Raw genomic sequence first — 8,481 nt, 5'->3', positions numbered from 1 at the left:
AAAAAGGCAAGAATAAGAGAAACATACTTAGTACGTAAAACTTTTTTGCTTCTTTCTTCTCCCATTAATCATCTCACAACCCCTCAGATTTATCTGATGACCCTTTGGAGGGGCCCGACCCCTAGGTTGGGAACCACTGGACTAAATTAGCTCCACCTCAAGGAGCTACATCAGTAAAATACTGATTCATCAGTATAAATAATGTACTTTATTAGACGTATCAGTCACCAGGGCTGATTTTCTGCAAAATGCATACTTCTAGTTAATTAGTTAGTAAATTTAGCTGATAATACTTCTGTATTGCGTTTATAGTACTTGTACCTTTACTTTCTTTACTTTCTTTCTTTCTTTACTGTCGTCTTGTGTTTTTATTGTATTTATGTTTTCATACTTTTGTGTTTCTATGCTGCCTTGTTATAAAAAGAATTTCCTCTTGTGGTACAATAAAGACCTGAACTGAACTAAACTGTACTACTAATGCAATATTTTTTACTTGTAATTGAGTATTTTACATTGTGGTACTAATACTTTTACTTAAGGATCTGAGTACTTCTTGTAACATTGCAAACAAGCAACATAAAAGCTGAAGTCTCTCTTCATATATATGTTTTATCTACAGTAATGATAGTTTAATCATGAAGATGCAGGTAAGCAGTCATTTAGCTTTTGGCAGCATCAGTTCCAGATATTCAGACCAGGAGCTGCCCAGTACAGAAGTCTTCCACTGCGGACTGTTCCACTGGAGAAACCTAGAAGTTATCTTTATACACTACTTACCGGCCGGTCAACATCCGCTGTCATCCCAGGGCAGAGTTGGACTGTCCATCGGGAGCACAGGAGAAATCCCAGTGGACCAGTTGCTACGTGGGTTGTTTCAGCAGCCCATTATACAAAAATAAGAGCCTCTTATGTCTCTTTATGTCTCTCCCTTGATGTCACCAAACATTAAACCTCTTGTTTAGACAGGCTTTTTAACTTTATTTGGAAAAATAAGCCACACAATATCTATGTCTCTAACAGAGGGAGGTCTAAACGTTTTGGACATTTCCTCATTCAACCATATTATCATTATTAACTGGATCAAAAGATCTCTAAAGGATCCGGATAGCATGTGATAGCATTATCCCAAAGTTTGTTTAAAAAAGTAGGTGGTCTTAATTTTTCATTAATGTTCCCTTCTGCTGTTGGCAGACTTCCTATCAAAGTCTCCAACTTTCATAGATAAGCTCTTATGTGTTGCTCCCTCACAAATGTGAGGAGAATAATGGAATAATGTCAGCATCATAGTAAAACAGCTATTTAACTGTGAAGGGCTTTTGTATTCATATGAAGATTTTATAGAGAAATATAGTGTTCTTGTCTCCCAAAGTGAGCATAGTACTGTAATTAACGCACTGTCAACTTGCATTATATGCTTATAATGTAGCTTATCATATATATTCCTAATATAAAAGACAAATCCTCTTTTTGTACATAACTATATGGTGGAAACACTAGAACATATTTATTCAGTGTGTACATGTGACAATGTTTTGGACTGATTTTCAGTTGGATCTTAAAATATATTTTGTTAAAGAAATCTTACTTAAAGAACGTGATTTGGTATTAATATTCAACACACCTTAATTACTCCATCAATGAACAATATGTCATTAATTTGCTCATTATTTAAAAAAGCTTTACATTCATAAAATGAAATTCTTGAAGAAGTTACCATCTTATATTACATTTAAACAAACAGATCTAAGCATATATCTTCAAAGATTTTATGCACAGTCCAATCATATGCTACATTTTGATCTAGACTTATTTAATCTTTGAAAAGAGCAAGAATAGCAGTTTCCCCTGTTTACAGTCTTTAAGCTACGCTGATCTAACTGTATCCTGGATTTAGATACATACTTAACGTACAAATGTGAGTGGTATTTATCTTGTAGCCTAATTCTCAGCAAGAAAGCAAATAAGTGTATTCTCCAAAATGTAAAACTAAACGTGATTCAGGAAGCATTACGTTTCCTTCATAGCGTATTTGCTGTTGCAATTTAGTGGCATATAAACTTAGTTTCTGGGACACAGGGCTGGTTATTGACCACCACACCCAACTAAATCATGAGGTCATGGAGTTCACCACCATCCTCCTGATTGGCCATTACTGTTTGTCTGAAGTCCCTAGAAATGGTCTGAAAAATGTGCTGATGATAGTCGAACTCTGTCTTTGAAATTACGTTCATATACAACTAAATTGCGACAGTAAATATGCTTTACTTAGACACACAATGCTGGCTGAATTACATTTTCTCTCATCATAATGAGAAATATATTTGGCTAGTTGCAAAAAGTACCAAGACCTTGTTTTTCCCACCAAAATATCCAGCCTTGCAGTACAATATCTGCTGGTAGAAACTACAGCATCATTAAAGTTGTTTTGGTTATGTTTAGACTCTGGCAGCAGGTTAAGGTCAGAGACAGATTGTGGTCTCTGTTTAAGACAGAAGAATTCTGCAGTGACTTGAAGCACAACATGTTAACATTTAACAGAAACCACCGTTTTTCACTAACCTGAACCAAAGTGCTTTTGCTTTTGTTTAAACCTGAACACACACAGAGCTCAAGATGTGAAGTTCGCTCTCTGGACTCCTGCATCTTATACTCCAACTTCACAACAATATATAAATGTAGCTTCATTCATTCAAAAAAACATTGCCTGTGACCATAATCCAGGCAGAGATTATATTTGCCAAAGCAACGTAATTGGGAAACAATTAAGTTTGTTTATGAACGTAATTCCTAGGAGACAAGGTTGCAATAGCTCTGTGACTGAAACATTCAACTTTATATCACATTTCTCCACGCTGTGTCACTTGTTATATCAAATAAATGATTCCCTTTTGGATCTAAAGAGTGAGGGCCTTTTTCTATGTAATGGGACTATTTTCTCCATCAGGCTTGCTCTCAGTTTGTGTGGTTTTCACTACCTGGGGAACCAAACCAAATGCTGCAGTTGACTTGACTTTTAAATGACTCCATGGGTTAAGGAGTTGTGTGAGGCAGGCACAATCAGTGGAAGCATTTATCTTTTAATACCAGTTCTGGGAAACCAGTAGCTAATATTATGTCATCTTGGCAAAATTCAGATTCTTCTTATCCTCACCTGTCTGTAGCCGTCCAGCTTGCATTGGCGCTGAATCCCCAGCAAACAACTTTGATTTGGGGAGTTTCTCTCATACTTTCTCTGCATTTTTTCTTTGGGAATTATGACACTGAACTATACGAGATGAGCTTAATTCAACATAATTTGTGCAATTCACTTTTTCCATGTTTGTCCATTTGTCTTCACACTCACATGTACACTGATGACACGTGACTCTGAAAATAAACATCGCTGCCTGCTTCTCATTACTCTAATTGGTGATTTAGTAAGTCTATGGCAGCTGAGTACATATAAACCCATGCTGGGCTCAGGCTGAATATAAATGCCAGCTCTTCCGCTAATAGGAATTTGGCTTTAACTGTAGCTCTCCAGCAGTTTCCGTTGTCTGGCATCGACCAGGATTGTGACGAATAGGGGAGATAATCTCTCTTGAAGTCATAACCACGGTTCTGCTTTTTACCGATGCGCAGAATCTCTGTAACATTTGTCCTGTTTAAAAGGAATGAAGAGAAGTTTGGTGGAAATTAGTGCATTTTTACGATTCCAACCTCAAGTGCGGGGTGTACTTTTGAAAATAGTCAACAAATACCCAGACATACGGGTAATATCATGATGTTTACTTACTTTCTGTCTTTATTTTCCTACATTTAACCAGGTAAAAGCCTCATTGAGGTTAAACCTCCATTTTAACGATGAGCTGGCTAAAAAAGGCAGCATAGTGTCACAACAATAAATACCGGCCAAGAAAACTGTCACACACTACACAAGAGCAGAAACAATATCCATTTGAATTAATTTTCTAATTTAGAACAATAGTTTTGTCTTGCCAGAGGTAACTTCTGACAGGGCTTTACAGTTAAGACAGACTCTTTAGAATTACAAGTGTATTTGGTAACGGACATGAGGTTTCATTTTCTAGTTTTATATATATATGCATATATGGGCTATATCAGGCTTTGTAAAGCAAAGATTTGCAGCAGATAACTTGAGACACCTTTTACCTATTATAGATGCAGTATCTAAAATACTGTCTGTCAATGCTGAGCAGGCATTTGGCAGACTTGAATGGAAGTATTTATGGTACAAAATGAAAAATATGGGTTTTGGAGAAAAGTTCATGGATATGATCAAAGTTCTGTATTACAACCCAACAGCTTGGGTACTTATATCTTATGACCAATGACCATGCAATTTTCTGTTGAACGAGGAGCCAGACAGAGATGTCCTGCATCAGCATTGCTCTTCACTTTATCTCTTAAACCATTACTGCAGAAGATCAGAAACACTCAAGAGGTGGAACATATTGTTGTAAACAAAGACATACCGTAAACTGGCTTTATATGCTGATGATTTGTTATTGTTTCTTGACAATGTGCCATAATCCTTACCACCAGCGCTAAATGTCATTCATTAGTTTAGTACTATCTCAGATTAAAAGATCAGTTTGAACAAATCCTTCCTCCCTCCCTACTCAAAAAACTACACAAGACTAAGAAACATAATAACAGAGGAATTGCAAAAATGGACATCAATAATTATTACTTTGGCTTCCAGACTCTTAGTGATCAGCACCCATATATTACCTACATTTATTTATTTATTTATTTTTTTCAAACATGATCCACCTACCACCCCCAGCAGGTTTTTGGGAGAGACTGCAAGCACAAATTTACAAGTTTATCTGGTGTGACAAACAACCAAGCATTAGAGATTCTACAGTCCAAAATAGCAGACAGGCAGGAGGTTTATCTTACTAACTTTATATTATCTTTCATTCATGATTAACCTGCAATGCAGAGCTTCTGTTGATGCGTGTTAATGACGTATGCCTACAGCCATAGGGTCCACCAAGGCTGCACCTTCCTGACAGTTTGACCTCAGAGAATAAACTCCAAAATGTTTTAGTCATTTTATTAACTTTTCCTCGTCACCGCATCCAGAATCCACCAAGTGTGCAGCACCTCACCACACCAGGACCGGGCAGGTGACCAAAGGCGGGGTGGTTCTTCCCGTATACCGCTGTGCTCAAGGGTCGACATCACTGGAGTCACTCCACTTCAACAGGCTCGTCCAAGTGAGTCAGAACAAACACATCAAGTCAGTTTTGTTTTTACTTATGTATCCCAAAATCACTAATCCCAATGATGCTGAGTGTTTTGGATGGATGGACGAGTGTTTTGGACGGTCTCCATCAACAAAAACATCTAATTTTGACTCCGGATCAGAATTAGCCCTGGTGATGCCTTGGGAAGCACAGTCAAACTCTTCCCACGTAGGGCATTTATTTGGTTGGCTCTAATGGGCCTCTCTTTGAGTTTCCCTCTGAGACCTTGAAGGATGATGCCAACATCCAGATCTCTGAAAAAATATATATAAAGAACAGAAACAGTCTTGCAAGTCGTGCCTTACAAGGGAATAATGTGATTAGCAAGATTTGGTGGTAAACTGCTGTACTAATGGTAGATATTGAAGATCAGCTCTTCTGTTTGAATCCAAGGGCGTTTAGTGTATTTCGTTCTTATCAATCGTAGTAGTTGTTCTTGGCATATTACTCATTAAAGCCACAATATCCCTCCTAATTTTTCTTATATATCCATGAAAGCCAATATTCATCACTCATAGACTGGGAGATGGTGACAGACTGGCAAGATGAGGAGATGCACTGGCAGGATCTGTATTTGCCAGCATCTCCTGAAATGATCAGCCAATCAGTATTATTTACTTTTTTAGATATGCAGTGCTGTTCTAAGTGTTGTAGTATTTGAGTCTGACTCAAGTCCTGATTTTTGTGACCTTTTGAAATAATTATTTTGTCATTCAAACTTTGCTTTCGTCAAAGAATCCTCCATTTGCGGCAATTACAGCCTTGCAGAACTTTGGCATTCTAGCTGTCAGTTTGTTTAGGTAATCTGAAGAAATTTCACCCCATACTTCCTGGAACACCTCCCACAAGTTGGATTGGCTTGATGGGCACTTCTTACGTACCATACAGTCAAGCTGCTCTCAGAACAGCTCAATAGGGTTGAGATCTGGTGACTGTGCTGGCCACTCCCTTATAGACAGAATACCAGCTGACTGCTTCTTCCCTAAATAGTTATTGCATAGTTTGAAGTTGTGCTTTGGGTCATTGTTGGGCCATTGTTGTGGGATGACATTGGCTCCAATCAAGCGCCATCCACAGGGTATGGCATGGCGTTGGAAAACGGAGTTATAGCCTTCTTTATTCAAGATCCCTTTTACCCTGTACAAATCTCCCACTTCACCATCACCAAAGCACCCCCAGACCATTACATTTCCCCCACCATGCTTGACAGATGGCTTCAAGCACTCCTCCAGCATCTTTTCATTTGCTCTGCTTTTCCTAAATGTTCTTTTTTGTGATCCAAACACCTTAAACTTAGATTTGTCTGTCAATAACGCTTTTTTCCAGTCTTCCTCTGTCCAACGTCTGTGTTCTTGTGCCCATCTTAATATTTTCCTTTTATTTGCCAGTCTCCGTTTGGCTTTTTCCTTGCTGCTCTGCCTAGAAGGCCAGCATCCTGGAGTCGCCTCTTCACTGTCGACATTGAGACTGGTGTTTTGTGGGTACCATTTAACGAGCTGCCAAGTGGGGACCTGTGAGGTGTCTGTTTCTTAAACTAGAGACTCTAATGTACTTCTCCCCTTGCTCAGTTTGCACCAGGGCCTCCCACTTCTCTTTCTATTCTGGTTAGAGCCAGTTCTGTGAAGGGAGTAGTACACACTGTTTTATGAGTTCTTGAGTTTCTTGGCAATTTCTCGCATGGAATAGCCTTCATTACTCAGAACAAGAATAGATTGATGAGTTTCAGAAGAAAGTTCTTTTTTTTCTGGCCATATTGAGACTATAATCTAACCCACAAACGCTGATGCTCCAGATGCTCAACTAGTCTAAGAAAGGCCTTCTTTAATCAGCACAACAGTGTAACAGTGTAGCACAACAGTAACAATATCTCCACTGTATTTCTGATCAATTTAATGTTGTTTTTAATTAGAAAAAACTGCGCTTTTCTTTCAAAAATAAGGACATTTATAAGTCACGCCAAACTTTTGAGCAGTAGTAATAATATATAATCATTTAAATTATATTCTGTTAATGATATTCTGCTGAGACCTCAGACTGGGATCAGTAATTAATTTTTATTTTGCAGGGCTTCCCAATGTGATAGGCTGCATCGATGGCACAAATATCCCTATCACTGCTCCTTCAGTTAATGGAGGAGACTATGTGAATAAGAAGTCTTTCCACAGATTTAATGTGCAGGTACACTGACTACTGTCTTACAATAACAGAGACTATTCATCACAATGTACTACAGCTAACATTTCTCATTCTCTGCACTGTCAAGATCATATGTGACACAGCACACATGATCACAAATATTGAAGCCAAGTGGCTCGGCTCCATGCATGACTCACGAATGTGTCGTAAGTGTAGCCTGAGCAGCAGATTTGCACATGGTAAGTGAAGCTTTGTACAAATATCATTCCCTTGTCTTTCTCTTTTAACCCTCTTAAAATGTATCCACCATATAATTACAGGAGAGTTTGATGGACATCTGCTTGGTGACAGACGGTACCCATGCCAGCCCTCTCTGTTGACCCCTTACCCTGAGCCAGGCCCCCAATAGCGTTTCAATTGAGATGATTGGTTGAGATGACAATAGGCATGCTAAAAGCCTGGTTTCACTGCCTACGTAGACTCAGGGTAACCCCTGAGGGACATGTGAGATTATAGTGGAATGTGTTGTTCTCCATAATATTGCCATGATTATGGGAGAGCAACCCTCTGCTGTACAAATGAACGACCCTGAGGAAGACCATCCCATCCATCCTGCGAATGTCCAGGATGGAAGAGCTGTCCGAGACATAATGTGCCGGAATCACTTCATCGATTAAGCTACCACCACCCCTAGCGGTCAAATAAAGACAAATCATTCATATTTCATTTGGTCTTCCTACATTGACTGATTGATTGATTGAATTGTTTATTTAAGTGTCCTGCACCTGTCTGGTGCCCAACCCATATATGCTTACAAGACACTAGACAAAAATAACCAAGATGGCCACGTAACATATCATAATGTACAATCCCACAAATTCAGAAATAAAACATTTCGGAACATTTAGTTTACATGGAAGAAATGTCCTGTTATGATGGAAAAATAAAAAATCTCCATATTAAAAAGCCAACTCAACACATCAGCATCAGACAACCAAAACAAATAAGAGTTTTTCAATTCTATCCTTTCAAACAAACAGTTCCTCAAGTCATTGTACAAAGGGCAATGAAATACAAAATGAAATTCATC

General features: G+C 38.5%; 1 long non-coding RNA gene across 2 annotated transcripts; it reads left to right on the top strand.

Annotated features, from left to right (window-relative positions):
* The first annotated feature begins 1,723 nt into the window (after positions 1-1,723).
* On the top strand, positions 1,724-8,089 carry LOC121882530. 2 transcript variants are annotated; one of them, XR_006092108.1, is made up of 4 exons: positions 1,724-5,225; positions 7,321-7,433; positions 7,519-7,630; positions 7,712-8,089. It is a non-coding gene; the product is annotated as an uncharacterized LOC121882530 (long non-coding RNA). The 2 variants fall into 2 exon arrangements; XR_006092107.1 differs by having other exon boundaries at positions 7,321-7,630.
* The last annotated feature ends 392 nt before the right edge of the window (positions 8,090-8,481 follow it).

This window comes from Thunnus maccoyii, chromosome 17, assembly GCF_910596095.1.
Source record: "Thunnus maccoyii chromosome 17, fThuMac1.1, whole genome shotgun sequence".
NCBI classification, from domain to species: Eukaryota; Metazoa; Chordata; class Actinopteri; order Scombriformes; family Scombridae; genus Thunnus; species Thunnus maccoyii.
Note: the sequence above shows the minus strand (reverse complement) of the source record. Positions and strands in the feature narration are given on the sequence as shown.